Raw genomic sequence first — 27,631 nt, forward strand, 5'->3', positions numbered from 1 at the left:
AAACAAACATCTGAATAATTGCAACCTCTTTAACCAGGGGGAGAGGACAATAAGGGAATCTTGCCACCGAGTTGGAAATTTGAAAAGTACAAAAGGACATGACAATACCCGGTCACACCAATCAAGCACAACCCAAATGATTTTCCCACTACCAGTCCCACCAAAAGTGATATTCTACAGTCACTGATAAGAAGACACGTTATCGTGAAATTGCTGGCAGGAGGCTTAGAGAGCTGTTCCGTCCAACATACCCTTTCTCTAAAACACAGACTAGGGAAGATCCAGTGACCAGTCTCCAAATATTTCTGCGCAGGCCTTTCACTCTTGCTCAAACCATAAGAAATGAAAAGGACTCATCTGGATAGAATGTTAGTAAGAAAATTAAACTATGCACCATTACCATTCTTCATTGAAATGATTTATAAAGCTCAGGAGAGTAAATCACAAATACGTGAACACAAACACAGTGTGATGCTTAAGGATCTCAGGAGCTGATTTTATTAAAAACTTGCTTCCCAATAACTGAATGCAGATACCAGGGGTGATGAAGTTTCCATGTAGAGCAAATGTAGATCCAGAGCAGGTAAAGAATCAATGGATTTGAAGAGGAGTTACAAGGAGGAGAGGCCTTCAGGGAGAATCATGCACGATCCAGCCCTGGTAAACCCTAAGGAAAGAGTTGCTGCAAATCAAGGAAGCCAGTCATGGAAGCTACCCAGAAAAAAAAAAAGCATCCAGAATAAGTAAAGAGTTATCGCCGATACCAGGGAGAGTCATTGCTTTTACCAAGGCTGGAGAAGCAAAGGCAAGCAGAGGGTTGGTAAAGCCTCCAGAGAAAGCCATGACAGATGTACGGGATGTAGCATTAAGCAAAAATCATGGTAGACCTACATCCTGGGAACTCCAGAAAGAAATCAGGCCCTTAAGTATAAACGCATTTCTCGATAGCCACTGAATTGTCAAAACCCTCTGCTAGATCACATTCTTAGTTACTTACTTACAAGCCGAATTCGCCAATGTTGATATCTTTCATAGATTCACATGCTCAAATCATAACCCGTCGCAAGGCTGGGAATCACCTACGTTAGTTCCCAAGTTTTTGAGTCCCGAGGACCCCCATTGAGTCACTAATGGAAGCCGGGGAACCCCAAGCAATTTGAGCCATTTAAATTGCAAACATTAAACCAGTAATTAAACACACACGTGTGCACACTAAACAAATACTCTATTTACTAAAGATTTTAGTATTTTATAATGAAAAAAATTGCTAAATCTAAATATTTTTTTTATTTTTTTTTTTATTTTTTTTATTTTTTTTATTTCAAATCGTTTTTATTTCAAAACAGGAACAAAACAAGTACAAGACAATACAGCACAATAAGGATCAAAGAGGTAAAAAAAGATATTACAACGATTCCACATATTCAAGGCCTGAACAGGCAAAGTATAAAAGAAGGAAAGTGGTGGGTGAATCATTTACTCATAAGTGACGTGGACAAACCTAAATAAACAAAAAAGAGACATCAGCAGTGGACATATTTTGACATACTAATCATATATACATGAATACAATTGCAGTTGCGAGATCATCAGGAAGCGCGTTTACGGTACAATCTTTAATCATTAATTCGGGGGATTGCTGTTTGGGACAGGATGATTAGAGGATAGGTCATTACTCTAAGGGGGGTCAAACGAAAAGGAGGAAGCATCCAGGGCCCTCCAAAGCTTTTTATGGGAGAAGCGGTTCGTTGAGGTGTGTAGCACAGGGTTATCTGCGCCTCTTAGGAAGGACAGCCAATCTTGCCACATTTTGAATGTCACCTCCGAGGGGTTCTTCCATTTACACAAAACCACCTTGCATGCCAAGGTGAGGAGGAGATCAAGGAGTTGACGATCGACTGGATTGGCCAGACGTGGCTCTTGCACCCCCAATAGAACATACGCAAACTCTCTTGGTGGACTGAAGCCAAAGATGTGCGTAATACATTCAAATATTCTGTTCCAGTAGCCCTTCAGTAAGATGCAGTTAAATAACATGTGAGCCAAGTCCCCCACCCCTGCATCACAGTTCCAGCAAGTTGGCGATTCCCTCAGATTCGTCTTAAAGAGTCTTTCAGGAGTCCAATACGCTCTGTTAATTAACATGAATTTAGTCTGTGAGAGGATAGGGGAAATCTTGTTTCTAAATGCAGTGGTGTGTATTATTTCCCAATCAAATGTCATACCTGTCGTGTTCGATTCTGATTCCCATTTCATCTCATTTTTCCTGTTAATTTTCTGCGGAAGTGGGAGGAGCATTTTATAGACCTTTGAGACGAAATGCCCAGATTTATAGATGCGTGGAGCAAAGTCCCACAACCATGGCACAGATGAGGACAAGGAGCGTGCAGAGAGTATTGCCTTTAGCTTCAGAAAGTCGTAAAAATCTAAAGGTGTAAGGGCATGTTTGGCTTGTAGGGACGAGAATGGGAGGGGCTCAGACCCTTCAAAGAGATCACTTGCTAAGTTGATACCCTTCGTGGACCAGTGTGCCCACCGCAGCGGTGTACCGTTGATTTTCAGTAGTGGGTTGTACCAGAGAGCCATTGATGTGGATTTTTTGATCTTTAGGCCTTTGTGGTTTACATGGTCAAGTTTCAGGAGAGCCCTCCTTGTATTCAACAGAATATATTTGGAATGGGTTATATGTGTAAGGTCCATGGTGAGCAGGGCCACGAGAGGGATGCTGTCCAATATCGCTGTTTCAATGTCTATCCACAACGGAGTATATTCTGAATCTTTGATTAACCATAAGGCACCTTGTTTACATAAGAACGCTGTTTGGTAGTGTCTGAAGTTCGGGAGGCCCAGGCCGCCTTTCTCTTTAGCTAGTTGTAGCTTCTTCATTGATATCCTTGGCTTCTTCCCTTGCCACAGAAACGTGCCAAACAGCTTCTCCACCTTGTTGACAAAGTCATCAGAAAAAGTCATTGGGAGCATGCATGCTATATAATTAACTAAGGGGGTTACCATCATCTTCAGGGTTTCAGCCCTGCCCCACCAGGAAAGATATTTTGGGGACCACCCATCTAGAAGCTTATGTATTTTGTTTAACACTGATTTCTCATTAGTGCGGATTGTGGAGATTAGATCGCTATCAAAATCTAACCCCAGGTATTTAAAGCAGCCCGGCTGCCATGTGAGTCCCGAATCTCCTATCATGTCCTTAGTCCCCAGATTATTGAGCGATTTGACTTCTGTCTTGTCTTTGTTTAGTTTGTATCCGGATACTTTAGAGAATTCATCAATCGTCTTGAGTAGGGCCGGTATTGCTTCGTTCGCTCTCTCTGAAACCACCAATACATCGTCTGCATATGCTGTTAACTTTATGACACAGTCATTGAAGGGGATCCCAGCTATATTTTCGTTATGTCTAATCTGATATAGGAAAGGCTCGATCGCCAACACGAATAGTGACGGGGAGAGGGGACAACCTTGTCTTGTGCCTTGGTGTAGTCGAAAAGGTGACGAGAGCGACCCACCCGCCCTGACCTTCGCAACTGGACAGTGATAAAGGGACATGATCATCTTTATGAGTAATGGGCCTAGGTTAAATTTATGGAGCACAGCCTCCAGAAACCTCCAGTCTACCTTGTCGAATGCTTTTTCAGCATCTAGTGTTATTGCTGCTGTGGGGGTAGATAGTAGTTTCGCTTTCTCTAATACATGTGCCAGTGTCCTGGTGTTGTCACTAGACAACCTGTTTTTCATGAATCCCGCCTGGGAAGAATGTATGAGTTTTGGTAGTATTTTCTGGAGACGTGCCGCCAGGATGGATGCAAATAATTTACAGTCAAGGTTTATGAGAGAAATAGGCCTATAGTTTTTAGTTAGGGTGGGGTCTTTCCCTTCTTTCGGGATAACTGCAATTGTGGCCTCTGAGAGGGTGCCCTTAGCTTCGCCTGTTTCGCTTATTTCCTCGAACATATTGAGCAGGGGCTGTGCGACTGACATGGAAAAGCATTTATAAAATTTCGCGGAAAAGCCGTCCGGACCCGGGGCTTTACCACACTTTAGAGATTTAATGGCAGACTGGACTTCCGCTAGCAAGATCGGGCCGTTTATGTCTGTTTGTTCTTCCTCAGACAAGGAAGGGAGATTGCAGTTATTCAAATATTCATTAATCTTTTGGTTTTCCACTTCTGCATTCTTGGAGTAGAGTTTCTCGTAAAATTCCTTAAAGAGTTCTGTAATTTTGGCTGGGTCAGAGTGTGAAACACCCAAGTTATCAGCTATGGAGTTTATTGTGTTTTTTTGTATTTTAAATTTGAGATACGCAGCCAGACTTTTACCTGCTTTGTTTGATTCGCACAGTTTGAACCGTTTCCTCCTATCGAGCCAGACCCCTGCCCTTTCACTTACGATTTTATTATATTCATATTTTTTATTGGCTAGCTTATTTAGTAACTCAGTTTTTCTGTTCTGCAAGTACTTAGCCTCCAGATTTGAAATTTCTTTTTCTAGCTCCTCTAATTTCCCATTATGATTCTTGTTCATGGCAGATTTAATTTTGATAATTACACCCCTCAGAGTACTTTTAAGTGCCTCCCACCTAGTTAAGTCGGAGGTATCCCCTCTAGCGTTGTGTACCAGATATTCATTGATAGCGGATTGAATAGTCGCTCGGTGTTGTTCGTGTTCAAGAACCTCATCATTGAGCCGCCATGTTGACTGACGGGTAGACGGCTTTATGTCTGAGATGGTGAGAGTAATACATGAGTGATCGGACACAAGTCTTGGTTCTATTGTGGTCTCTAGTATTCTGGGTGTAGCGTTCTGTGTGATAAACAGATAGTCAATCCGTGAGAATGAGTCATGGGGCGAGGAGTAAAATGAGTAGTCCCTGTCAACCGGGTTTTGTAGGCGCCAGGAATCTACCAGGTGAAATTGCTGACATAAATTTTTGAAGGCCCTATGAGATTTATTACTACGAAAGGGACAACGCGAATCTCTGTCCAGTGTTGGATCAAGTGGCAGATTAAAATCCCCCGCCAGGATGTGGACTGCCAAGTCCGGGATTTTTTCGATTTCTTTTGTAAGGTCCGACCAAAACTTTAAGTCACATGTGTTCGGTGCGTATATGTTTGTAATATAGAATTCCGTCCCATCCTTCAGAAGTTTTGCTGAGACCCATCTCCCCTTCGTGTCAGATGTAGATGAAAGAAGGTCAATGTTAGATTTTTTGGAGATCAGAGTAGCTACACCATTCTTCTTCCCAGTCGGGTCTGAGCCTGTGACTTCCCTGAAAAATCTATTCCTAAGAGTATATAACTGTTTAGCCTCCAATTTCGTTTCTTGGAGCAATGCTATATCTGCCTTTTGCCTGCGTAGGTAGTCTAAGATCTTTTGGCGTTTTACTGGATTGTTAAGACCTTTGACATTAAGGGAGATTATCTTCAGTTTCCCCATCTGATGTACCCCCAGAGGTGTGTTAATCACTGACGAGGATGTAGTCATTATTAGAGTGTATTACCGTCAGTATCCCAGGGTTGTAAATTTACACCCTGTGCTTTGTTCCCATCCTCCTTTGTGTACCTGTTCCCTATAATGGCAGTTCGAGTATCAAGTATTCTGGCTGTGGGCATAACCTCCAGCGCAAGACATGCTAGTGTACAATCCCTCTTTGTAACATTGTAAGAGAAGTGCGCATTGACTGACGACGAAATGCAACCACTGCTGAGAATTAGAACATTAATGAAAACATTAATTAAAACCAAAATATACACAACCCCACATACACCCCAGCCCCAAACCCTAGGCCCCCCACCCCCCCCTCCCCAAAAGCAACTTGTAGGTATGGCGACTCGAGAAAAATAACAACAGCATTATCTTCCCGTGGGTAATAATACACTTACAGGAGTTGGAACTGGAATTCTATACCATAACAAATTATCACGAATTATCACAGCAGGTGTGACCATGACAGAACATGAACAAGCTAATACTAGCCCTTCTAGCAGGTACATGGCTAGTCTAACGTAATTAGAGACTAACTCGGTTTTGGAGAACATGTAATGTGACATCATGTAGCGTAATCAGAGTTTTTGCATTAAGCTCTGTGTAATAGCAGGCAATGGGTGTCTAAACATACCCGATCTGCATGCAAGGTGTTGTCATTGTTGTTATTGACATGCCTGTAGCCATGACAACAGCAATAGCATAACCATGACGATGACATTAGGATACAAATTCAAGGATTCTGGAGTAAGAATATCAATATTATAACAACATTTAGCCCCTCCATCATGTATACATCCGAGACTGTTCCTCAGTGTAATAGTGTCTAGTAGTATGTGGATCTTAGGACCCAAGCAGATATTTGATGGGGACCTGATCAGCTCAGCTCAGCTTTAGAGTCTGTTACTTGCAGGTACCCTTAAATCGTGTATGTCGCAGATGGAGGCAGCCAAAACTGGCAAACAGCCGATAATGAACGCAGCTTTAGGCAAAAAGATTGTCAGAGATATGCGCACATGGAGCATGGTTATAATAAAACAAAGGATACTCAGCGTTGGGCCGGAGGTGAAGCAGAGGCCGAGGCAGTCGCAGATGCCGTCGCAGGAGTAGTCGTTGAAGCTGTAGCTGTTGAGGAGGCAGACGCTGAAGAGGGAGGCTGGGTATTACCATCATTTGTATTCTCATCAGTTGGGCCATTCGTGTCCATGTCTTGGATATCTTGGTTGCCCAGGAGTCTTTTGAGTTTTAGTGGGTCTGTGAAAATCTGTGTGGATCCATGCAGAGACACACTGTATTTGGACGGGCCAACGAATCCATATTGGTAACCTCTCGTTTGAAGCTGTGGACGAAGGGCCAGGAACGCCTTCCGTAGTTCGACTGTCTCCTTGCTATAATCTTGCGAGATGTAGATTTTTGAGTTCTTCCACAGGATGTGGTTACACTTCCGGATAAATGACAGTATCAGCTCCACGTGCTGATATCTCAACGGTTTGCAAACGATAGGTCTAGGGCCCCTCTGGTTTTTCATTATTCTGCCTGGAACCCGGTGGGCTCTATCAAACTCTAGCGGTTGATGGAAGGTGATGTTCGTGGCCTGTGTGAACCAGTTTTCTAAAAAGTGTATGCAGGAGGTGTAGGACTCTTCCGATCCCTCCGGAATTCCGAAAATTCGGAGGTTCCCCCTTCGGTTCCTATCCTCCAACTCAGACAGTCTTCTCGTGGTTTGATCTGAGACTAAAGACAATCGTTTGAGGGCACCGCATGTTGTGGTCTGAGCATCCTCTATTTGGCTAATCCTTGACTCGGCTTCAGCCAACCGTATGTTTGTGTCTCTTATATCCTGCCTGATGGCTACGACCTCATCTCTGGTTGATCTTGCTAGATCTCTCACCTCGTCTAATCTGCTCAGTATCATATCAATTGCGTCCCCTTTTTCTTGTCTGCCTTTAAGAGGACTTGGTTGTTCAGCCTTGAGTCGCTTGAGACTCTTCGTGTGTTCCTTGTCCCCCATGGCGCAGCTGAAGATGGGACCGTCTGATTAAAGGATAATACTGCCAGCTGTAGTTGTAGTTAGTACGTTAGCGTGTTTTCCACTGCTAGTGCGTTCACTATGTCTCTCTTTTAAGCCATCTAGTTTCAGTTACAGCTGATTTAGATGCGATGCCTTTCTTCGAAACAGGTTTCACTACGCGACCAATCTCTTCTTTATCTAGACGCTGCTGGCTGCACTGGTTGCATTAACGCGGTAGTAGTAAGGAATTGCTTTTTAGCTGCATACCTGCGTTATCTGCATTGGTAGTTATTCTCACAAATGTAGTTATCCCCACTGTGATTCTTTACTTCACTTTTAGTGCCAAATGCATAATGTGTCCATTGCATAAACGTTTATTACTGCAGAAACGTCCTCCACAGCACTCAAGGACAGACCTGCACTAGTTGGAAGGTGCGCCCGCCATTTTAAATGAGTGCCTGCTTCCTGGTAATTCTGAGTTCTCTGCAGATGTCAGCCTGACTAGAGCTTGCTTGGCTGTGAATTACATACAGACATTGCCCTAGCTACATAGCCGCAATGCTGTTAGGAGTGGTTCATTGATTTACGGTGATTTCCTGCGTGCTGATTATAATATCGGCAGAATAGCGCCCGCCATTTTTGTTACACGCTCTCCTCTCTTAGCTCCGGGTGCCGATATGAGAAAGGGGACAGGCTGTACTCACTGAACCAGGGTCGGTCTGTCGGTCGGTCTGCAAGGCGCTGTCCGTTTATTTTCTTCGACGGAGCTGCCAGGTCCGCTGAGCGCCGCCGAAGCTGCCGCCGTCGGAGCTGCCGAGACTCCGCCCCCCGCTTCGTGATCACGGCGCCGGATTCATGTTAGGGCACTTCTAGTGTGTCTACACGCCCTCTAGTAGACTCCATGTAAGCCCCTCACATTCCGGTCGATCTAAGGGAGTAACTCCGAGTTTGCCGACTGATCTAAAGGGTTCCAATCCCTTGCTTGGTGTTACGCCACGGGAAGAGATACGCACTAGGCTGCCATCTTCCTCGGCGTCCAAGCCACGCCCCCGCTAAATCTAAATATTTTAATGGGAAGGTTGGGGCTGCATCTCGGCGACTAACTTTCAATGTTAGGTTTTATTTTGCAGGACGAGGCTCCTGCGAGGGCTTGACTGGAAACCCAAAGTCACCCTAAGGTCAGTAGCCAAATGGCTACTGACATTGAGAACCCTAAAAGGCCCCCTAAGTACAGTATTTAGGGGGTAGCTTGAACCCAGAAAGTAGATTCGTGCAACCTACGAAGAAGAAAGGCAGAAGAAGTCGCACAGCAGAGGAGACTGGAGAGAAGAACTGACTTTGCCCCAGCCCTACCAGTCCGTCTGCAGTTTCCAGAGACCATGCGTCAAAAGTTGTCTTGTCGTGTGGTGCCCTGCCACGCCGCACAGTGTCTTGATATGGAGCTTCTGTCGTGTATTGTGTTGGTATATTGCAACTTCTTTAATAAAAATCATAAATAAAAATAAAAATAAAAGTTGTCTTGTCGTGCAGCCAGCGACCTCCAGAACCCCTGGGAGGACTGACTGTCTTCAACAAAGACCAGATCTCATGTGAACAGCATCTTTGTTCAAAAGAAACTCCAAAGAAAGACTCTGAGCTTGCTGAGGACGAAATAACTAGAAGCCTAGAACTACACCTATTACCCAAGGGCCCGAGTCCAAGGGGCCCACCCGTCCCAGCGAGGTTCCCTAGTGCTACAGAGTCAGAGACAAACGTGGATTGACCCTTCCAGGACTCCCCGTCATCATTTGCAGGCTCTGCATGGAGACCTGTAGTAGAAGACATAGCATAGAGACGGCAGGTAAGTTCAGAGTCCTTTATTGTAAGCGCAGGAGGAGAGACAAGAGCGGACTATTCCAGGCAGGAGCTAACAAGTAACTGCGTTAGAACAGAATGCACAGTTAAGTACAAACATGGAACTAGGGTAGTTGACATTCTAGAGGAATCATAGCATGCAGATAACATTCTGTGAAGAACTAGAACAATAACTTAACACATGTACTACACATCTTCTTTCTTTCCAATAGCAAAAAGAAGGAAAAGAAAGAAATGAAGAGTAAAAAACAAAACAAACGTGAAGAAAGAAAAAAAAACCAGAGTAACTAGCAAACTAAGTCCTGAAGATACACTGGTGGCCTGCGGCACCTTAAGGAAGAAGAGAAACCCTGCCGTTCAGGACCAGGGTCTATCAGGTCCAAGGAGGGGCTCTCAGACACAAGAGAGTCATCCCCACCAAGAGCCACAGCAGGTGATGCCGAGGGAGATGCCACCACGGGATTCTGAGCTAAGTCAAAGCCTCTACTGCTCAGGGAACTGGTGGGTACATTCTGTTTTGAGTTTGCAATGTTTTTTTGGTAAAGAGCAACACGCCTGAAATTCCAACACTCACCATCGTTCAGGATGACAAAATGGTCAAGAACCTATTTTACAGTAAAGGGCCCCTTGAATTTCGACAGACCTCTCCCCACTCTGCCACTCTTGATCTTGACCTGGTCACCCACCTTGAAGCGACAGAAGTAATCTTTTGTTTCCAATTGGATGGGACAACCCCCTTGCAAAGTGACTAGCTGCTTCATCCAAGAAGGGACGAGTTTCAAGCCTGTGGCACGGCCCCTCATCAGTTCGAAAGGGGAGGATTGACCATCAACAGGGTAAGCCCAGAATATTTTGTTAACCATTTTGCGTAACACTGACCCATTGGCGGAGGCCATTTGGATGATCCCCTTAACCACTTTGTTAGCTCTTTCACATAGGCCATTCCCTTGAGGGTTATAGAGAGAGGTGCGGTGGTGTGAGATCCCGCAACCCTTCAAGAAAGCATAAACATATGAACCTGATAGTGGAGCTTTCTGACTACCAGCACCTAACCTGTTTTCCCTCCATCAATCTTATCCCTTCTAAACTAGCCGGGGTCTGCGTGCACACTGAATTGCACCCATTGTCACAATGATTGTTCCCTCAGGAACCTAACAATTCAAAAGACAAGCACAGGTGCACCACATATTAGAGCTTACCCAAGAACAACAGTTATAAAGTCCATATTCAGTAAAGATGTTCTTCAATTTCTTTCTTTTTATTCCATTTGCAGTAGATAAAAAGTGGAGTCAAACTTATATGACTCTACACACAGTACAGTCGACGAGTTTCGTCCTAGTGCAGGACTTCTTCAGGGCACTAAATGTTGGGTGGGTCAAACACATCCAAAAGCTGATGAATCATAGGCTTTCTTGCTTAAAGGCTGTTCCCCGTCTGGTGATTATATTGTATCTAAAGTTAAAGACGTCTGTATCTAGACCACGATCAGAATGCTGGCTACAAGGCGTATCCCACAGTAAGCATGTCAAGCACCACCACGTTGTATTGTGGAGAGGTTCAGACACAGGTTCAGACTCAAAACTTGCAAAAGGTAATCTATAGTATGTACGAACAGAGGGAACGTCCCATAATAGATATCTCATAAGTTGAGAAGAGTAATAAAAGTGCAGTAATCCAACAGCAGAAAATACGCAGAGAGGTTCAGACACAAATCTTGCAAAAGTTAATCTATAGTATGCCCGAACAGAGGGAACGTCCCATAATAGATATCTCATACGTTAAGAGTGATAAAAGGGCAGAAATCCAACAGCCGAAAATAAGTATGAGATATATATTATTGGACGTTCCCTCTGTTCGGAAATACTAAGATTACCTTTTGAAAGATTTGTGTCTGAACATCTCTGCAATACAACAGTGTGGTGCTTGACATGCTTACTGTGGGATACGCCTTGTAGCCAGCATTCTGATCGTGGTCTAGATACAGACGTCTTTAACTTTGGATACAATATAATCACCGGACGGGGAACAGCCTTTAAGCAAGGAAGCCTATGATTCATCACCTGCATCTCCTTGGAAACTAGCTGGGTGCCGTTATCTGTGATAAGAACAGAAGGAATGCCCTCATCTCTAAATATCCTGCCCAAAAACTTAAGGGTACTCTCAGTGGTGACATGATTAGAAAATTCAACCACCAGCCATTTAGAAAAAACATCTACTACCACAAGGGCAAACCTGTCTTTCTCATGTACCTCCCCCATAGGGCCAATGAAGTCGAGGCAGATTACTGTGCAATTTTCTACCCACTACTTGGGCATGTAGGCCAGGCCACCAGAAGTGGTTCTTGAGGCGGCGTTGTGTGAGGGTCTGGACGAGATGGCCTACGTGGTGCTAATGCCAAGAGCTTTCTCCTGATGCCAAAGGGAGGAATGAATTTCTCTCCCTTGACCAAGATATAGTTGTTGTCAAGCGAAAGTTCATCGAGGACCTTGACATAGGGTCGGACGGGGACAGGAAGACAACTTTCTCTCCTGGGACCAGAATTCGAAAGTTTAGTAACATCGTGTAGAGTGTGATCATCCTTCATTTCACTCTCCCAATCACTGGCATGAAAAACACCCTGTCCTACAAACACAGCATCTTCAATGGAGGCCACAGCAATATCATTGTCACATTCAGAGGTAGAAGGATCAAGGACCGTCCGCCAATTAAGTGACATTTTGGAAAGGTAGTCGGCCTGGACATTCTTCCACCCCTGAATGTATTCGACCTGGTATTGAAACTCCTGGAGTTTGGATGCTAGTTTATCAAGCCTTGCAGACCCTTTCCAGTGCCCCCCCCCCGGGGACAGATCTTTGACCAGGGGCTTATGGTCTGTCCTCAGGAGAAACTTCATGCCCCACAGGTAGGTTTGAAAATATTCCACTGCCCAGGATGCAGCCAAAGCCTCCCTCTCAATAACCGAGTAGTTTTTTCGGCATCAGTCAATACTCTGGAGGCAAAGGCTACAGTACGCTCAGAGCCACTCTTGGACTGCGATAGCATTGCCCCCTAACCTGTGGCACTAGCATCTACTGTTAAAATGGATTTGTTGCGGACGTCAAAGGGTAATAGGACATCGGCAATGCAAATTTCTCTCTTGATGAGATTTAAATACTCTTGCTGTTGGGCGCCCCAGGTGAAGCTCACGCCCGCTTAAGTAAAGAACGCATACAAACTGTTTTGTCTGAAAAGTTCTCAACAAATTTTGAATAATACTCTAGGAGTCCCTGAAAGAACGGTATTGGTCTTTGTCAGTGTGGGGGAGGAGCCTGGTTTATGGCATCACATATGTTTCTCTTGGGTTTAACACCAGAGGCATCAATGGTGTAGCCTAAATAGTCAATCTGATCAACTAGGAACTTGCACTTATCCTTACGGAGGGTAAGGCATACTGTAGATTGCCTGTCTAGGACAATTTTGAGGGTAGCGTTATGTTGCTCTTCTGACTGGCCATACACCGAAATGTCATCCTGGAAATACATAGTATTTCCCACTTCTTCTAAAATGCTGGTAACCATCCTTTGAAAGACGATGGCTGCAGAGTTGAGGCCGAAGGGGAGGCGTGCAAACTGGTAGGTACTCTCTGGATTAATAAAGGCTGTGAGGTGTTTTGAAACTTTGTGCAGGTATATCTGGTGGTACGCATTTCTGAGGTCGCGTTTGGAGAAAACTCTGGCGTTCTTCAGAGTGGTGACTAGTTCCGTGATATTGGGAAGGGGAAATGTGCCGAGCACTACGCACTGATTCAGGGACCTCAAGTCGACACAGAATCTAAGCTTGCCATCGGCCTTTTTTGTGATAAAAACTGGAGAAATCCAGGGAGATGCCTCAACGGGCTCGATGACTCCCGCTGTGAGCATATCTTTGATGAGCCCCTTCACTTCCTCTTTGACTACTATGGGAACACGTCTGACTTTGGGCTGGACAGGGGCGGAGCCATCCTTAATGAGAATGCGATGAGAATAACCTTTGTGTTGTCCAAGCTCTTCACTAAAGACACTGCTGGCTTCCCAGATGATCTTATCTAAACCCTCATCCTCAATGACCATCACTTGCATAGGTGCTCTGGGGTTACGATGATCGTATTGGTGCACCCACCAAGTATGGGTGGACCATGTTCAGCCACATAGATCTTTCCTTGAATGTCTCTATGGGAAAAGGTGATGTGTGCCTCAAAGTATCCAAGTAGGTCAATAGACTCACCCTGTATCCCCCGGGGGAAATGTCCTTAGGGAGGAGTGGTCTTGTGCTCCACTTTTCTTGAAAAAGGCATTCTGGGACAATCGTGTATTTTAAGCTAGTGTAGACCATAAGACATCCCTCTTGTCCATCAATTATGAAACTAGCTTTAGGCCTATTTTTTCTCATATCTTCCTCTTGAGAGGCTGTGTCAGACTCAATAACAAAAATGTGGTAATTATCATCATCATCATCATCATCATCTACAATGGTATCGTGTACAGTGGCTACACGTAAGCAAACCTGCTCCTACAAACGCGGGCATAATGCCCCATACGACCACATTTTAGGCACTCTTGTTCCGAGGCAAAACAAAACTTAGAGTCTGAGGTGTGTACTGTACTTCCACGCCAATTGCACATTTTGGAATAAGTAGACTTGGAGTTACTTGTAGGTCTAGGAATGAAAGGTTTCTTTTGAAACTTCCTATTCTTGAAAGCGGCGATGACACTAGGTTCATCGTCGCTTTGTTCAAGGTCTCGCAGCTCCTGGGTAGACACTTTGTTCACATCACTGGAGAAACTCCTGTTTTCTAGTTCCTTCATGCAGCCTTCTGACTGTTCTGCAACTTTCGCTAGATCTATTGCCGTTTTGAGGTTGGAGTTCTTCGACGCCCAGAGATGCTCTTGAATTTTATTGTTATTACACTGTACGATGAGTTGATCTCTGATTAACTCATCTGTCATGGTTCCAAACTTGCATTTAATAGATATTTCCCTAAGCCTGGAGATAAATTCATCAATGGACTCGCTAGTCTTTTGATGTTGTGTGTAAAATTTGTATCTCCTCATAACTAAGTTTTCATCTTTTGCATACCTCACATCAAGTCTGCAGATGGCCTCCTTATATTCATCAGGTAATGCTTGGCAGTTGGCTTGAAGTGCCTGTGGGAAGTAGCGAATTACGCGCTGCCCCTCCTTGCCTAGGGTGCTTAGGAGAAGAGCTTTCTTTCGCTTTGCCGAAAACTCCTGGCCGGCTAATGTCTCTAAGTAGTTCTCAAACATGAGGATCCAATCCTCCCAGGGAATGCTTAGTTTGCTTGGTTCTGCAAAAAATTGTGGTGGTGGATCAACAGACACATGAGAGGAGGCCATGCTGTGACAAGCGAAGAGTGGGAAAAAGATGTGGTGAAATAAAATAGGACGGTAATGCCGCAAAATAAACCATATAATGCTGTGAATAAAACAAGGGAAAAGTGGTAGGTACAGTACGATATACATGCCGTGTATATCGCCGAAGTGAAGAACGAGAAGTGAGGACAGTGAAATGGCGTATATATCACTGTGGAAAATGAGGAGGTGGACCAGCTGGGCAGAGCGATATATGGCAGTGTATCTCGCTGTGGCAAGATTAAGAAAACAAATTGCTTAAAAGTAGCTGAGACGATTTAGGTGAAAGGCGTCAATGAAGTGGCGTCTTTAGGTTGCCAGGAAACGGCTCGATGACATTGCTGAAGAAGACGTGGAGCACTGACGTTTCACGTCACAGTGAAGTACGTCACTGAATCGGCGTCCTGGCGTTGCTGGGAAACAGGCCGTGGTGTTGACATTGCTAGGGAGGAGCGTCACTGGTAACAGTTGGGCCAGTACGTCATTGATGTGCAGATATGCACAAACTGAGGCGTGGGCTCAGCGCGGTCTAGGAAAGAGGCTGGGATGCTGAGAGACCATCCGCTCGTTACCAAGCCAGATGAATGGCTCTGACTGCTCTGCTCTATGCAGGTTCGCTCTGGAGTGAGGAACAAAATCATCAAAAAGGACAGCAGGGGGGCGTGGCCAAGATGGCGGGGTGAGCGGACGCTTCCTCCCGTAGCTCCTCCGGCCCGGCTCAGCTCGAGCCCCGATTTCTGCGCTTCTCTCCCCCCGCAGCTGCTTTGCGGGTGAGAGGACTGTGCCGGAGTTCCTGGTGCCCATATTGATACTACTTTGACTCCTATCGCCCCGGAGGAAGTACCCCGAAAGTTTGCTCAAAGATCGGAGCACGGAGGAGAGCCAGGGAGGCGGAGCGAATTGCAGTGCTGTCCAGGCGCCTCGGCTGGGCCTGGTGCTGAAAGCTGGCGATCCCGAGAGATCGGGCCCGACGTGCTCCGAAGAATAACAGCGCCCTCCGGCCGAAGCCTACGTGACCGGTGTCACCGATACACGGCTGATCCTGGACCTTAGCTGGCGCTTTGGCCCTTCGCTACCAACGACGGTGCATGGTGCAGCGTGGACCCCGGACCTGGTGGCGAGGGACGGAGGCATCTACGCAGCAGCCGACCTGGGCGGACCCGCCGGTGAAACTGTGAGACACTGGCTGCGGACTTTCCTTGCTTATTGTGCCCCGGGGGTCGCCGGCAGTCTCGCCAGCCCGGGCCGCTCTCCCGGGCCCCGCCCTGCCGCCATCTTATCCCTGAGGTGCTGGAGCTGGCGACCTCCACCCGTGCCTTTAGCGGGCGGGTGCCTACTTTCACCTTGGCTCCTGAACTAATTTCCCAAGGGGTGCACTACTGAGAGACCCTGACTTTGGCCCCCGATTGCCACCCTGGTCGGAACCACGACTGTCTCGCCCCGGCCTGAGCCGCCATTTTGTCGCTTGTGACGCAGCACCCTTGTCTTCGGCAGAATCGCCACATCTGGTGCCCACGAGCGGCTGGACGCATCTACGGCGGCCGGCCCTGAGCCTTGCCCACTGCAGCGGCCACGATGACCGGGAGAGGAGGCTCGAAAAGGGGAGACCGCACCCTGCCAGACATGCTCAGCAGAGCCCAGCAGCTGCGGGACAGGACACAACCGTCGCCGGGGTCCTCCTGGGCCTCGGCAGACGCAACTGGAGGCGAACCGCCGGTCACGAGGTCCTTTATGGAGGACTTATTTAGCTCCCTCAAGGACGACTTCCAGACACTAAAGAAGGAAGTGGCCAGCGAGGTCCGAGAAGTGCGCAGGGAGGTAGAGGGCCTTGGCGAGCGTGTTGACACGGTGGAAACGGCGGCCCAGCGCTGAGATGAGGAGATAGTCCATCTCCAGCAGGACGTTCTCCGTCTCCGAGAGCAGTGTGTCGAGCTCCAGGCCCACTCTGAGGACCTCGAGAACAGGTCCAGACGGAACAACATCCGGGTGCGGGGTGTCCCATCCGCGGACGAGGGGACGGATCTGGTGGCCTATCTACAGGACTTGTTCCGGGAGATTTTGGGGGAAGATGCAGAATTCCCGATCCGCATAGACAGAGCGCATAGAGTGGGCCGGCAGCGCCAGTCATCAGCACCCCCCCCGGACATTCTGGCGTTTCTGCCTGATTTTCCCTTGAAGGAGCGCATCATGACAGAGGCCCGCAGGAAGCAGCCTTTAACTTTCAGAGAGCGGCCCGTGGCGCTCTACCAGGACCTGTCCGCCATCACGCTGCAGAAGCGCAGGTCCTTCCGGATTGCTACGGACTTTCTGCGGGAACACGAGACGCCCTACTCCTGGGGTCACCCCTTCCGTCTAATCTTTAGATGGAACGGAGTGTTACACCAGCTGCGCTCCCTCCAAGACATCTGCGGGGTGTTGGGACTCACGGCCACGGAAGAAGATAGAGCGACGCCCACATGGAGGCGCTCGGAGAGACGGAGCCGGCGGAGATCGACGAGGAGACAATCGCCGGCGACTGCGAGTCGCCCTGATTCCCCTACCATCAGGGCGGATATGGCGGAAGCCCTGAGAACGGCGGCCAGGACCTTGCCTGACTCCAATGGCGGGGCCTTGACGGCCTAACTTCACTCCGGGGGGAGAGATTCTTAGCCTCTACGATTCTGGGTTGGGGCTGGGGGTTGGGAGGGAACGGTTGGAGGTGAGTGGCTGAACGTCCACTTGATTGGTTTCTACAGACTTGCCCGTTCGGGCTGGACTGAGACAATGGGGTGTTTTTATTTGTTTGTGGTTTTGGCTAGTTGCCATGGGTTGGTTCTGGGAGGGCTTAGGAGTTGTTCTGTTGTTGGTGGGGTCCCGTCCGATATTGCCCAAGCACACGCGTGGCCGGTCTTGGCCTTCCCTGCGCGCTTGCCCCGCGCGCCCCCTCCGCTGATCCCTCGCTTGCTGTACAGCGCTTCGATTCCCTGGGGGAGATGCCATCCTTGAAAGTAGTGACCCTTAATGTTAAGGGTCTGAACAACCCTGTGAAGCGCAGAGCGATCCTATCCCTGCTAGAAGGGACGCAAGCGGACATATGCCTTTTGCAGGAAACTCATCTGCTACCCAAAGATTGTCATAGGCTGCGCTCTGCCAAGTTCCCCACCCAATTCTTCTCTTCGGCAGCGACCAAGACTGCAGGCGTAGCCATTCTTTTAGCTAGCTCTTTCAGGGGCGAGGTATTGTACAAATATGCCGAACAAAAGGGGAGGCTCCTAGCGTATCGCATGCGGCTTGGGGGTATTGCCTTCACGGTTGGCTCCGTTTACAGCCCGAATGATCACCAGGATCGTTTCCTAGAATCGGTGTTGGTGGACGTCACTGCCTCGCCCGATCGCCATGTTGTCTTGGGGGGAGACCTGAACATCGTCTTTGACTCGGCTATGGATAGGTCTGCCCAGCGCTCCCCACAGACGGGGGAGCTTTCCCGCGCGGTGCAAGACCGGATTGCAGAGATGGATCTGCATGACCTCTGGCGCGCTATGCACCCCACCGATAGGGACTATTCCTATTTCTCCCACGCGCACCGCACTTATTCGCGGTTGGACTACCTCCTGGTGAGTGGACCGCTACGCGCGGCCGCCACGGCGGCGGACATCGGGGTCCTGTCCCTGTCCGATCATGCACCGGTCTCCGGCGTCTTTGCATGGCCGGCGGCCTCCCCCTCCAGAGAGATGTGGCGGCTTCGAGATACTCTTCTACATAAGAAGTCGGTTGTGAAGCGAGTGGAGGAGGTCATTCGGGATTATCTGGTCCACAATGGCAACTCCGACACGTCTCAAGCGACGCAGTGGGCAGCCTTGAGGGCGGTCCTCAGGGGGGAATTTATCTCCATCTCCTCGGCCGAGAACAGGGAGCGGCAATGTAAGAGGGACGAACTGACTGCGCAGGTCAGGGAACTTGAGCAGGTTCACCGCCGAACAGGGGCTCCTCGAGTTTGGAGGCAGCTGAAAGCGGCGAGGAAACTCCTTTCTGCGCTGGACCTAGACCGGGCGGAATATGCAGCGTTGCGTCTGAAGCATGCCTTTTACACAGGCGGGGACAGATGCAGTAAGCTCCTGGCCCATCGGCTCAGGGCTGCGCAGCAACGCAATGTGGTGAAGGAGCTAGTGGGTGCAGACGGGGTTTCTGTTTCCGGTGACGCGGAGGTGGCGGACTCCTTTCGTAGCTTCTACGAGGCGTTATATGCCGCGGAACCCTCCTCACCGAGGGACGCTGAGGACTATCTGGAGTCTGTGACCCTCCCGGTGCTAGAGCCCGCCCACTTAGAGAGGGACATCCATGTGGAGGAAGTCATCTCCGCTATAGCGCGATTGAAACACGGTAAAGCCCCGGGCCCGGATGGCTACACGGCCTTGTTCTACAAGACCTTCTGCTCCACTGTGGCGCCAATCCTGGCTCGCCTGTTCAACTCCTTCTCCGAACCGGGGGCTATCCCGCCGGACCTTCTTTCCGCGACTGTGTCGGTTATTCCGAAACCCGGGAAGGACCGGACCCTGTGTGGTTCGTATAGGCCTATTTCGCTTCTGAATGTTGATCGTAAGCTCTACACGGGGATCCTAGCGGCCAGACTTGGACTGCACCTACCGGGCCTGGTGGAGGCGGACCAGGCTGGCTTTGTACCCGGTAGACAGACAGTTGACAACACCAAGAGAGTGACCCACATATTAGAAAAGGCCTCGCGCGTCCCGGGGGAGCGGATGTTACTGTCGGTCGATGCGGAGAAGGCCTTTGATAGAGTTCATTGGCCGTACCTTGAGCTGGTTCTCAGGAAACTGGGAATCGGCGAGAAGTTCCGCACCATGGTCTTCAATTGTTATAAAAGACCATCAGCATCGGTACGGGTCAATGGGCACAGCTCTAGCAGTTTTGTCATTGAGCGCGGTACGAGACAGGGCTGCCCCCTCTCGCCGCTTTTGTTCGCCCTTTACATGGAGCCGTTTGCCCAGAGGATTCGCGATAATCCGGACGCTATTGGGGTTAAGATGGGTCAGTATACCCATACTGTTAGCCTTTATGCGGACGATGTCCTGCTGACCCTGGATGACCCCAGGAGGTCACTCCCTGCTTGCGTCCAGGAACTGAACGCCTTTGCACGCGTGGCCGGCTTTAAAATGAATATGGCCAAATCGGCTGCCCTGGACGTGTCGCTCGCCGCGGACACCAGGAGAGACCTCCAGCGTCTCTTCCCCATGCAGTGGTCCTCGTCCACGGTGCCATACCTGGGGATCCTGCTGGCGCCTTCGCTGCCTGAAATGGTCAAAGCCAACTACTCTTCCCTTGGCAGGAAGATTAAGGAGGAACTCGGCCGATGGAACAAGGGCCTGCTCTCGTGGCTGGGCCGTATCGCAGCGGTGAAGATGACGGTACTGCCTCAGATCTTGTACCTTTTTCGCGCTCTACCTCTCCAGCCCCCTGTGGGTTGGATACAGCAGGCGCAGGCTGACATCTCCCGTTTCGTGTGGCAAGGCCGCAGGCCTCGGATGAAGAGGGTTCTCTCCACGCTTGCTCCGGAGGCGGGGGGTCTTGGTATCCCGGATCTCCGGAAGTATTTTCAAGCGGCGCAACTCCGATATTTGGTGGAATGGAGCAGGTGGGAATCTGACAAGCACTGGCTCTTTCAGGATCAGGCGGTAGCGGGACGTACCCTTCAAGAGGTTCCATTCCTGCGGCGCGCGCATCGCCCGGCTAATCTCTACGCCTCCTTTGTCACCCGGGTTCCCCTGCGGGTGTGGGATGCGGTTTGCGAGCTTACTACCTTCCCATCACCGTTTACACCCATAGTTGGTAACCCGGACTTTACTCCGGGCTTAGAGCCGGGAGCTTTCTCCCACTGGGTGAGTGCAGGTTGCAGGGCACTTTTTCAGATTTACGGGCCGGAGGGCGTGCTTCCTTTCCAGCAACTCCGACAGGAATTTGGTCTGACGGAGGTAGACAGATTGCGCTACATGCAGGTCCGCCACTGGGCTCTCCAACCCCAAGTGCGCGACGTCGCAGCCCGTCAAATCACACCTTACGAGCGGTGGCTAGTGACCCGGACCTCGGATGCCAAGCTTATCACCGATCTGTATAAATTTCTCCAACCCCCGACGTTTCATTACCATAATCCGGGGAGGGAGCGCTGGCACAGAGAGTTGGGCAGGACCCTGAGCCACGAGGAGTGGGACAAGATCGCATATCGGGCGAGGCACTCTGCGTACCACACTGGGCTGACGGAGACCTTTACTAAGGTGTCCACTTACTGGTATTACACCTCGGAGAGGCTCTATGAGATGCACAAACTCACCGACAAGGGATGTTGGCGGGGCTGCGGACAGGAGGGTACTCTATCGCACATTCTTTGGGATTGCCCGGTACTAACTGCTTACTGGAAAGAGGTCTTGGATGAGGTGGATAGACACTTTGAGATTGAACTGCCGCGCTTCCCGGCGTATGTCTTGCTAGGCCTTCCCAACGACTTAATGTACCCGCTGAAGTCCCGCTGGGGTAGACAGATTGCTATTGCGCTAGGCTCAGCGGTCCAAAATATCCTTGTCCACTGGCGCACCTCCACTGCCCCCTCCATCACTGGTTGGCTACATAGACTCTGGCAGGTACTGGGTATGGAGAAGATGTCGCTTACAGTGGCTGGTAATGTAGATCAGTTCGAGGAGCTCTGGCACCCCTCCCTGGCACTACTGTCCACAGAATTCCGGGAGCTCACATGTCCGAGGTACCTGCGCCTTCTTAGGCTGACGCCACCGGCGGCCCCGGCGGATTAGGAGGGATGGGGCTAGGGGGATTGGGGGATGGGGGTGGGCTGTTTGGGGCGGATGTTTCTATTACGGGCTATTGGACGGGGATGTTGGGGTATTGTTTCCTTCTTTTTCCTTTTTCTGGGGAAGGGGGGCTTGGAGGGACTGCGTTGTGTTTTGCGGTGTTGCAGGAAGCTACTCGCGCTTAGCTTTGGTTGGGAGGTTGGGGAATATAGGAGGGTTGTGCGCACTGTCTTACTGCCTTACAGCTGATGCCTTTCCTTCCCCTCTTGGGCCACCAACCTCCCCCCTTCCGACCAGAACTGCTGCAACATGTCTCTTTTTCTTTTCATTGTACTGTATGTAACCTTGACCTCCTACTTCCCTTCCCCATGTTTCTTTTGTTTCAATAAAAATGCTTTAAACCTAAAAAGGACAGCAGGAAGCTGCTCTGCACACAGTATTAGTCTTAGATCGTCGCCAAGTTGTGTATGAAGAGCATAGAGACGGCAGGTAAGTTCAGAGTCCTTTATGGTAAGCGCAGGAGGAGAGACGAGAGCGGACTCTTCCAGGCAGGAGCTAACAAGTAACTGCCTTAGAACAGAACGCACAGTTAAGTACAAACATGGAACTAGGGTAAGTGGGCATTTTAGAGGAATCATTGCATGCAGATGACATTATGTGAAGAACTAGAACAATAACTTATGCAACACATGTACTGCAAGACCCTTCCCAAACGCAAGTGGCCTAGTAAGGGGAAACCTGACCTCAAAAGGCACCCCTGCATCCAACCGCCCTGTGCCCTGGAGAGGAGGACCCGAGCCCTCCAACTTACTGCCCAACTGTTGGTGCCTCCCGGAAGATTTCCTGGACTGAGCCTGCAGCCAAATCCAAAACTGGCAACCTCTGTAGGATCATATTGGGCTCCTGACACTTCCTAAGCACCCTGCACCTGGCCGCCCTTGCACTGCTGGTGGTGTGGACTTGGTGCTAACCTGGGACCCCCATTTGCCCTGACCGTAACCCTAGGAGCTTGGCTCCGGAGACCAAGTGGCCTGCCCGTGACCAGCTCCACACCGAGGTGCCCCATTGGCTAACATTAGTGCCTGTAAAAGAGTTAACCTGCTTACTAATGTCCTGGATTGCTTATACTGTATTAGGAGTCTGTTTCATTCTAAACTAGAGAAGTAATCGCAAAGTAACCTATAAGTAATCTAACAGTAATTTCAGGTGCTTTTTAACAGTTAGTCAATGATTTTCTCAACAGCAATGGTAATCTAAATGTTCCTGCCAAACAAGAGTACACTGTATTTTGAACAGCAGAATTGTATGAGAAGTATCACTTACCTGCTATTAAGTATACCTTGGTTCTAGAAATAAAATAACAATATAACAACTTTTTTTTCTTCAGTTAAGTAAGCGATTCGCAATATAGCATGCATTATCAATCATGAATAATTAGGCAGTGCATCAATTCTCAAGACAGTAGACACATTGTATGGATCTCGTCTAGCTAGACACGTTCCTGATTACAGTGCAGTTCTACCCCTCACCGTCTTCATCATCTGAACTATCGAGATCGTTTTCTGGCAGCAATTCACATAGGTCCCCTCTAAAAGTGTTCCAAGGAGCCCATATTTTATTCCACTTACGTGGGCTTCCCCTGGTTTCTTAGACTTGTTTGCTCCGTTACCATGATAAATTCCATATCTCTACACCACAACGCTAACGTTGGGGGGGGGATCTGCCACGCCCTATCTCTATGCTATGTCTCTCTTTGCAACAATGAGGCAAAGTGTAACCCAGGTTTGACCATAGCGAGTGAGATCAGTGGGGTCCCACACATTCAGAAGACATTTCCGTGGTTCGGGCAACAGGGAAACCTCTAGAGTCTGGGAAATGGTGCACAGGACCTGACGCCAGTAGTCTACTATAATCGGGCAGTCCCACAGGGTATGGAAAAGTGTTCCTTCCTCCCCATACCCCCTGAGGCAGAATGGGTGTGCTGCGCGGTTTATTTTGTGTAAGGTGGTTCTGGTATAATATACACGATGTACTATTTTTAGTTGTACCAGCCGGAATTTGGCTGATATGCCCACCTCCCTAGGGGATGCCAGGGGCGCCAACCAATCTGTTTCGTCCATATCTCCCACCTCCTCCACCCATTGGTTCCGGAGCTTAAGGGTAGGGTCGGGCATATTGTTGAGAAGCTTTCGATATGTGAGGGACGTTGTGCGTTGCTGCATGAAGTCCGTGAGTAGACGGTCTTCCAATGGCGAGGCCTCTGGGATGTCAGTGTCCGCTGGGATTGCCGTTAGTAAGGCATGTCTGATTTGCACATATCTATAAGTTTCAGTCTGACCCAAATCATATTGCTGTTGGAGTTGTGCGAAAGGGATTACCGTTCCCCTCTCCCACCGTGGAAATTCCAATATTGTCCCACTGTGTAAAGCCTTTGCTACTCTTTAAGTGTCCCAATGCTTTGGTATCCCAGAGCGGGGTGAGTTTGGTGATAGTTTCTTTCCATCCTAATTTCGCCTGAGCCTTATACCATAATGTGACTGTCTGTTTTGTGGGTCCTATTAGTTCTGTGGTCTGACTACTATCGTAGAGCACCGCCAGCATGTAATTCGTACCGAATTGCGTTCTGTCTGCTCGGTATGCCGGGTCGTCTTGGGGTGCATGAATCCAGTGGTTGATGACTTTAAGCTGAGCTGCCCAATAATATAACTGTAGGTTCGGCAATGCAATCCCTCCATCATACCAGCTCCTATTTAGTTTAATCTGGGCTATCCGTGCCGGTAAGTTGCCCCACAGTAGAGCCGAGACCTGTGCCGCTACTTGTTTAAAATATCGTGGCGGTATCGGATACGGTGCGTTGTCAAGAGCATAGAGGAATCGCGGCAAGGCCATCATCTTATATAGTGCCGCTCTTCCCAGCAATGTTAGGGGTAAAGATGCCCAGTGTTTGACGTTGCGCTTCAGTCGCTCCATAGGGGGCGCCAGATTTTTACTAAAGAAGTCTGCCGCGTCTCCTGTGATATGTATACCTAAATACTTAAACGAGTCTCTGGTTATCACTACCGGGCAATCAGCTGGTAGCGACGGATCTGAGCCTGTTATAATGTAGAGAACTGATTTGGACCAGTTGATCGTGTATCCATGTTTTCCCGTGTGCATTACAAATTTCGAGAAGCCCGGGTATACTACGGGCGGAGTCTGTCAGGTATAACAGCATGTCGTCGGCGTAGAGGGAGATGCGATCTTCCCATCCCGCCGCCCAGTTAATACCTTTTAGTAGCGGGGTCACCCTAATTAGGGTTGCTAATGGTTCCAACGCCAGCGCAAACAGCAACGGCGACAGTGGACAGCCCTGTCGTGTTCCCCTTACAGTTTTATAGTATGTGATATGTGGCCGTTGGTTGTCACCTGAGCTACCAGTTCCGTGTATAAGAGTCGTATCCACGCCAGGAATTTAGGGCCAAAACCCATATGGCTGAGGACTGCGAAGAGGTATTGCCATTCTACCAAGTCAAAAGCCATTTTTGCGTCTAAAGACATTATCACTGCCAGCTCTGAAAGCGTTGGAGCCCGTGCCAGTACTCCGTGCACCCGCCTGAGGTTAAGAGCCGTGTTGCGGTGTGGCATGAAGCCTGATTGGTCCGGGTGGATCAGTTGGGAGAGGTGGGGCCTTAACCGATTTGGGTCCTTATTTTGTACAACTGCCAGCAGTCTTTTAATTTGAGCATGGAAACACATACAAATGTCTATAACGCGACGTCTTTTGGTAGAGGTTTTGTTTGAAGGTATCTTTATGTTGCACGAACAGGTTACCCACTTGGGGTTTTCCGTTGACCTACTTATAAACTCATTAGGCAACTATGTTCATATTTACAATCATGTAATTTCAATTGTGCTTAGGATTGCCATCTGAATAGATCTCACATAAGCTTGTGTATAATACTGTTGTAAGTACAATATATTGTTTTCTTAGACAACAGAATGGTAACTGTTGGACAGGCCACGTGAGGTGCTTGCCTCCTCCCCACATGACAGGACCCGGGCCCCGGTCCTCCAGATGTTACCCACAAAGGCAACCCGCACCCCGTCCCATGCGGGACTCCTGCCGCGGACATCTCTGTATCATGGGGCCGAATTCCTTCCCGCTCCCTCGGCCGGCCCGGCCGCCATCTTGGACACTGCACCACGAGGCCGCGTGGCCTCAGATCGACCCTAACCCTGGGCCTAGCCAGGCCCCGACATCCCGGCACCACCATCCACCCAGGAGGTGAACGGCCCACTTGGCAGGTTGATGGGAGAAAGAAGTATCAATGGCTCTCCCCCGCCAGGTGCCGATCGCACCCAGCTCCCCCGGGCGCTGGCTCCACCCCCCTGCTGGGTGTCTGGACTCCCTCATCCCGGACCTCCCGACCTCCAAGTGCGAGGGTCCGGACATCAAAGGGCACCAGACCTATAACTGGGGCAGCTCCAGAGCAGGAAGGCAGTTGTATCCTGGAGTCGAGAGACGCAGTGAAGAACTCGTCCTTGACGGACTACTGGCGCTGCCGTAGTCCTACCTTGCGAACTATTGTCCTACCTGCTGGCGCTGCCGCAACCTTCTGAAACCTTCATCGTCGTCGGGACCTGCTGGCGTGGCCGCGGACCGTTTGTAACCACCACCTTCATCGGGACCTGCTGGCTCCGCTGCGGACCGTCGCTACCTTCAACCATCCCGGGACCTGCTGGCTCCGCCGCGGCTCGATCATCTAGAACACCGAGCTCGAGGATTGTGAGCTATTTCATCTACCAGATTGGTAACAAGACTGTCCCGCTACCCTTTTCCCAATCGAGAGACTAGAACCGAGGGGACCCCGGAGTCCAGACCTCCTTGTACCATTTCACCGTACTTAAAGAATTGCTTATAAAGAACGTTAAACCTTATCCTTGTGTGGTGTACATCTGTGGGGGGGAAGTTACTCGTCTGTACGATCGCTGGAGACGGCTCTCCCCGGAGACCTCTCCCCTTATTCTCGGCCGACCCTCCCGGTCCGTCTAACATTGGTGGCCAGCGGCGCGATCCGAATCAACGCGTAATCGTACAGAGAGTAGCTCACCCCACGACAAAACCACGATGACAACCAAAGAGAGCGGATCCACCGAGAAATTCCAGATGGAGAAATTGGAAGAGTACAGCCATCGTGAGTTGAAGCAATTCTGCATTGAACTAGGTATCGCTACCACCGGTCTGAGTACTAAGGACGATTTCAAGCACGCCATTGAGTCATGGGCAGAAACCGGGGCCGACAGAACCCCGGACCAAAATATCACAGCAGCCGAGAAAAACGCCACGGCTCCCGAGGAGCGAAGAACGGGTCTTTCGCAAAACGAAATCCAAGAGCGAGAGAAAAGCAGACTACATGAACTAGAAATGGCCCGGCTCAAAATGGAGGGCGAACTCAAATTAGCCGAACAAAAACTGAACCTAGAACATCTACGGCTCCGAGAAGAAAGGGAAGAAAAACAGAGACAAAGAGAGCTCGAAGAGAAGAGACTGGCGTATGAACACGAACGCAACCTAGCAGAGATCGAATTACGTAAGCAGAACAAAGAATTAGGAGTGCCCGAGCAACCGCGCACCCCGGGAGCAACAGAAAAGAAAGTGCACATCCCCAAGGATGTCGTGCGAGAATATTTCCGAGATGACGACATACAGCAGTGGTTCAAGGCCTACGAGATCGCTATGACCTCCCACCGGATCGACCGAAGCGACTGGGGAGCCGGCCTATGGGGGAGGTTCGTCAATGAGGGCCGCGATGCCCTGTTACAGCTCCCCGACCATCTAATGACCTCCTATGACCACATGAAAGCTACCCTCCTCACCCGCTATGGGCTCACACCCGAAATGTACCGCCAGAGGTTCCGAGACTGCACCCGGATCCCGGGTACAACTTGGGTGGAGTACGTGAACTATTTCAGCCGAGCCTTTGAGGGTTGGATCAAGGGGAGCAATGTAACGACCTATGAGCAACTCTTCAATCTCATGGTATGGGAGCATCTATCTAACAACTGCTTCGTCGAGCTCAGGCAGCACCTCCTCGACAGTAAATTGACCG

At 49.3% G+C, this 27,631-nt stretch overlaps 1 protein-coding gene across 1 annotated transcript in view; it reads right to left on the reverse strand.

Annotated features, from left to right (window-relative positions):
* Positions 1–27,631, reverse strand: part of PPIE (peptidylprolyl isomerase E) — a 189,830-nt gene that overhangs the window by 23,521 nt on the left and 138,678 nt on the right. The gene's annotated exons all lie outside the window — the stretch shown is intronic.

Source organism: Lissotriton vulgaris, chromosome 2_1 (assembly GCF_964263255.1).
Source record: "Lissotriton vulgaris chromosome 2_1, aLisVul1.2, whole genome shotgun sequence".
Classification (NCBI taxonomy): domain Eukaryota; kingdom Metazoa; phylum Chordata; class Amphibia; order Caudata; family Salamandridae; genus Lissotriton; species Lissotriton vulgaris.